Here is a 6,633-nt window from a genome sequence, read left to right on the forward strand (position 1 = left end):
ATTTATGACATATCTATAGGCTAGGAAGTCCAAGATCAAGGCACAGCAGATTCCATGTCCGGTGAAGGCCCACTTTCTGGTTCATAGATGTTGCCTTCTCACCGTGTCCTTGCATCATGGAAGGGGTCAGCTAGCTCTCTGGGGTCCCTATGGTAAAGGCACTGATCTCACTTAAGAGTGCTTTACCTTTATGACCTAATCACATGCTACAGCCCCCATCTCCTATACCATCAGCTTAAGGGTTAGGATTTCAACATATGAATTTGGGGGGGATGTAAGCATTCCATCCATTTCACCATATATTGCCTATTCTTCATTGACTCCATGATATAGTTCCTGATGGTTCTACTGCCCCAAACTCTGCTCATGCTCCATCACTACATAACAACTTTTCACCCTCTTTCCAAGTCTACCCCATATGCCATCTCCTCATGATATGTTCCCTAGTGTCCTACTCTCCTCTCTCTCAGTGGAGAGTAATCTATATACAAAACAAAAACATCACACTTACCAGATTTGCTTAATTATTTATCCTTTTATAATTGGTATTAGAATTTTTCTGTGTTTGACTTCTGTTCTAAAGATCCAGTTGTTTGTAGTGTAGTATCCTAGGAAAGGTATCAGTTGTATTCATCTCTGTATCCCACAATGCTTAGAACTGCTTCAAACACTGGAAAGCAGGTGTCTCCTAAATGATAAATGGGAGAAAGATGGAGAGAAGGAAGGGAAGGAAGGAGAAAGGAAAAGAAAGACTGAAAAAATAAATTACATTGCATTGGCTCTTTCAAGGGAGACAGCTGACCAAATTTACTTGAAAACATAAAACAGAATACCCAAAGTCACTTGAAAACATAAAAAGGATTTCATAAAAGATGTCCTCAAGCCTGGCATAGTGGCTCACACCTGTAATCCCAGAACTTTGGGAGGCCAAGGTGGGTGGATTACCTGAGGTCAGGAGTTCAAGACCAGCCTTGCCAACACGGTGAAACCCTGTCTCTATTAAAAATACAAAAATTAGCCAGGCATGGTGGCACACGCCTGTAATCCTAGCTACTTGGGAGGCGGAGGCAAGAGAAATATTTGAGCCCAGGAGATGGAGTTGCAGCGAGCCGAGATTGCACCACTGCACCCTAGCCTGGTTGACAAAGCGAGACTCTGTCTCAAAAAAAAAAAAAAAGATGTTCATCAATTTTACCACCTTTCTTTTTCAGCTGTTTGGAGCTTCCTTTTTAAAAGTACTTAAGTGCATGCATCAAATGGTAAATAGAAACAAAAATATGAGCTAAAAGCTGAAAAATAAATTCAGAAGCCTTTTGGTAGGTCACAAACCCCTTTATCCCTGCTGTGACATCAGCAGTAATGTGGAATAGGTGTTTCAACCCTTTGCACGTGGAGGAGTTTGTGCTTCCCTACCCTTACTCTACATACCTCAGCTGATAGGCTCAGCGAGAGGTAAAAATAGCCACAGAAACAGATCCAGTCCTTTTACGGTAGGTGGCAGAGGTGTCTTTGGAGAGAGGCAGTTCTGGGCTCAAATCCTGAGCAGGGTTTTCTTAGGTCTGTGACCTTCAGCAACTCATTCAACCTCTCTGATTTTCTCTGTTGAGTTTCCTAATATCAAAATGGGGTGACGGCTATTGTGGTCGCCGTTGTTATTAGTGACTGCCCTGCCTCATCTTTCTTTTAAATAACGTGATGCCTCTTGAGCAAAAGGGAGGCTGTTGCAGTTTTCCTGTTGAAAGGGAAGTGAGTTGGAACTGCCCTGTGATTCCATGGAGATTGGTGTGTGGGGCGGGGGGAGGGAAAGGCTGGAAAACAAAGGTTGAGAGAGATCCCAGCAAGCAGTAAGTTTGTGACAGAAGCTTCCCTAAGACACCTGGAGACCCTATGGCTTTGAGTAGAGCGGCTCCCGGACCAAGAAGAGCAAGTCTTGGGGACTAAATTGAAGCCGACTACTGAACAGTGCTGAGGGGACAGCGTCTGGGGACTGCAAGCAGCGCAGACCCGGCAGGTCTCACGTGATCCTCCTTCAGGTCACCGGAACTGCAGTGGGCGTGGCCAGGAGATACCTTCCCAGGACGCGAGAGGAGCGAGTTATAAACCTGGTGTAAGTCACCTAGGACTCCCAAAAATACCTAGCGAGAATCATGAGAAAGTGGAGGATGAGGGACAGGTCAAGGGATCACAGCCTGGGGAGAACCTTGGAAAGCTGGACGTTAAAAGTTAATGGTATTTTCTATCCCAGGTGAATGAAATCAAGGCCTACTGCTGACAACGCGTAAATCATGCCATATGATGCCAATTCTAAAATGCCATTAATTGTAAGTTATGCCATCAATTTAAATAAGATTTTTTGAAAAAATAAATTTTACCCCTAATATTAATCATAAACAATGATCATAAAAGAAATCCTGAATTCAAACTCCAGTCAACGAATGTCCAGCCTTGGTGGCTTAACGCCTGTAATCCCAGCACTTCGGGAGGCTGAGACTGGAGGATCACTTGAGACCAGGAATTTGAGGCCAACGTAGGAAACATAGTGAGATCTCATCCCTATTTTTTAAAAATTGTTAATGTTTATATATTTTGCTTTATTATATTTGAGTCTTTTTAAAAATTTCAATAGGTTTTTGGGGAATAGGTGATGTTTGGTTACATGAATAAGTTCTTTAGTGGTGATTTCTGAGATTTTGGTGCATCCATCATCCAAGTAGTGTACACTGTACCCAATGTGTAGTCTTTTATCCCTCACCCCCTCCCACCCTTTCCTCTGAGTCCCCAAAATCCATCATATCATTCTTATGCCTTTATGTCCTCATGGCTTAGCTCCCACTTATAAGTGAGAACATATGGTGTTTGATTTTCCATTCCTGAGTTACTTCGCTTAGAATAATAGTCTCCAGTTCCAACCAGGTTGCTGTGAATGCCATTATTTAATTCCTTTTTTGGCTGAGTAGTATTCCGTTTGCTTTATCCACTAGTTGATTGATGGGTATTTTGGCTGGTTCCTTATTTTTGCAATTGCAAATTGTGTGGCTATAAACATGCATGTGAAAGTATCTTTTTTGTATAATGCCTTCTTTTCCTCCGGGTAGATACCTACTAGTGGGATTGCTGGATCAAATGGCAGATCTACTTTTAGTTCAAAAATATTTTTTTAATTTAAAAAATAAAATAAAATAAATAATAATTTTAAAAACATCAGTTGGCGTGACACATGCCAGCAATACCAACTACTCAGGAGGACCGCTTGAGGCCAGAAGTTGGAAAGCAGCCCAGGAAACATAGGGAGACCCCCATCTCTATTTAAAAAAAATAAAATAATCCTGGATTCAGATAACATAAACTGTAAACTGTAACAAACAAGTAACTGAACAGAGAAAAGGTGATATTTGTACCATTTATCAAACTTCTCTGTTATTCAGTAAATACAAAAATTAATGGTACATTTAATGCTTTGATCATTGTAAAGATCCTTACAAACCTGACTTTTGCATTTGAAATATACATATACAATTTTACATGAAGTTCTTGAACAGCAGTAAAGATGGAGTATAAAAGATTTTGATCAATATTCTTTCCCACTAATTATGATAACTTTATTTGTAATGTACATTATTTGAGGAGTAACTATCAGTAGAAAACAAGTGAAAATTCATATCCAAAAGGTGGAGGGGAAAGTACATATTTTATCTTTCTAAAAAAAAAGATTCTAAGTGTTTCATTTTGTAACCATTAAAGGTTGCCAAAGTGTTCATTTTTCCTCTATGAAAAATTAGGTATGTTGTAAACCAAATATATAAATAACATTTTTTTGGACATAAAACACTCTGTGGTTACATAGACAAGCTTTAGAAATGAGATGTAGTCCACATTCAGTACAATATTAACATTAAAACAGACACATTGAATGGTGAGAAGATAATTTTTATTATATATATAGAAACAGTTAATTGGGAAATATTAAAAAAATCATTCACAAAACAAGAGATATTTTATTTGTAAAAATCAGTAATTGTCATGGCTTATTCCAAGTGATATGAAGATAATCAAATAGTAGTTTCTTAAATTTTATAACTAGAGCATATATAGAAGTATTCACTTATATCTGCAATTTACTTTTTAAAATGGTAAGAAAACTGTGCATAAATATTAAAATAAATGTATTTTCTACCATTAATGACAATTTTCAAAGGGTAATAGTTGTATTATTTTAGAATTATTAATATACAAGTATTTCAGTATTCAAACATAGTTTATAAATACGTCATTTTAAACACCGTTTCCTCAGAGAGGACTTTTCTGAAAAACACACCCCCATCATCTAAACTATATCTTCTTCCTCTTATTCTTTGTCATAGCACTCTTTTACTGTCATGAAACATCACAATTTTAAACTGTGCTGTGGCAGGCCAGGTCTCGCTAATAGCTGAACAGGCAGTCCTCCATGACAACTGTTTCAGTACTGACTGAGTGGTTAAGTTTAAAAGTTGTTAGAAGGCTGGATGTGGTGGCTCACGCTTGTAATCCTAGCACTTTGGGAAGCTGAGGCAGGCGGATCACTTGAGGTCAAGAGTTTGACCAGCCTGGCCAACGTGGTGAAATCCCGTCTCTACCAAAAATACAAAAATTAGCTGGACATGGTGGCAGGTGCCTGTAATCCCAGCTACTCAGGAGGCTGAGGCGGAAGAATCACTTGACCCTGGAGGCAGAGGTTACAGTGAGCTGAGATTGCAGCAAACTGAGATCATGCCACTGCATCCAGCCTGGGTGACAGAGCAAGATGCCGTTTCAAAAAAAAAAAAAAAAGATGATAGAGCCACTGGCCTTATACAGAGGCTGGAAGGTAACAAAAGCCCACTGAGAGGTTTGCCTAGGCTTTTCCTAGGACTTGAAACATGACAAGATAATGAAGGAATTCTTAACAGCATCTGTTTAGGATTAAACAAGTTTTATTGGGGGTCTGAAGGAACTCCCCAAACCTCCATGATTTAGCAAGAAGACAAGATAAGGGTAATCACCCCTGGCACCTGGACCCATCTAGATTAAGTAAATTTACTGATGTTCCAGAGGAAGGTCTTCAGGACACAGACTTTAGTTGTAGGTTAGAAGAAGTTAATAACTTATGTCTTTCAATGAATGCACACTTGCACGTAGACATATAGCTTAGAAGGTATATAAGCGCTGCAAAACTCTGTAATTTTGAGTTGGTCTGCTGATATTCTCCCTGTACCCAGTTACAGAAGTAAACTCTCTTCTTTCCCAGTTCATCTGCATCTTGTCATTGGGCAGTGAAAATAAGCAGCCCAATCCTCGGTTCAGTCCAGGAACAGTACATTCATTTATGTGGCTCTTCATTTAACACTAGTCTCCTCTCACCCAAGTAGGCTATAAGCTTTATGAGACATATCCTGTCTTTTGCTTATTATTTTGTCCCAGCACCTACCACAGTACCTGATACCTAGTAGGCACTTAATAAATATTTATTAAATCTATTCATATTTCCCCAGAACTTGGGCTAAGAGATTAACTAATTTGCTCAAAGTCTTAGCACCAGCACACTAATATTTTGAAAGAAGGAATGAATGACTTAGTGAATGAACTAGTAAGTAAGGAATTCAAACCCCTAATCCAGGCTGTTGGTCTTCCCTTCCCTTCCCCTCTCCCTTTGTTCATGTCTTTCTCTCTGTTTTTCCTTTTCTATTTCTGGTAATGTTTCACAATCTCTACTACAGCTTTTCTGTCCTTCTAAGCTCTGGAACTCTGGAATGCAATTACTAAAACTATGAGCCTCAAAAAAAAAAAGCATAATAGCCATTGTTGTTTATTGCAACAGTATTCTTTCTAAGCACAGTTAAAGGAAACTCAGCTTTCTTTAATCATGCAACAACATGTTACCTGAATTGAGCTGTTAACAGACTTTAAAAGTTGAAGTAAATATTTGCAGACTACACTGGCCTTTGAGGCAAAATTACTTCATAATCATGTGAATACAGAATAGCCCTGAAGCTGTATAAACCAGCCATAACTTGAAAACTAAAACTTAGAAACCTCAAAACATATTACTGTAGTTAAAATGTAATTACCCTGCACCTCCTTTCTACATCTAGAAAATCCAAGAATGGATAAAAGAGAAGAAACCCTTATTGAGGAGTCTGTCTTTAAGCAGAATTTATGTTATTTTCTTATGAGGGGAAAAAAAACCCCAGGATTTATAAGCAGCTTTGAGTGTAATATACTAATATGAATTATTTATTTCTTACATATTTGACATCATCAAATATACTGGATTTCTGAAAAACATGACTACTTGTACTTTTTCCCTCTTGTTTTACGTTTTATATGTTTTCTACCATCCTGTGCTTGGAACTTTATATCAGCATGGTCTTCCTGAAGAATATTATAGTGTAATATTATCAAAGGCATACCAGTCATTACTGTTTTCATCCCAAGTAAATTCTGAAAAAAATAAAAACCTTGACCACATAACAACATGGTAAGTCAATTTAAAATACCAGTCAAATTTCTTTAACATTATGACACTATTTTGGTGTACTGAATAAATCTCTCATAAACCCTTCAGGCTTTAGGCATTGGTTAAATATTATGTTTCTAAGGATCTATAGATTCATA

This window comes from Aotus nancymaae, unplaced genomic scaffold (genome assembly GCF_030222135.1).
Source record: "Aotus nancymaae isolate 86718 unplaced genomic scaffold, 86718_ANA_hifiasm-v0.15.2.pri h1tg000040l, whole genome shotgun sequence".
In the NCBI taxonomy this organism is placed as follows: domain Eukaryota; kingdom Metazoa; phylum Chordata; class Mammalia; order Primates; family Aotidae; genus Aotus; species Aotus nancymaae.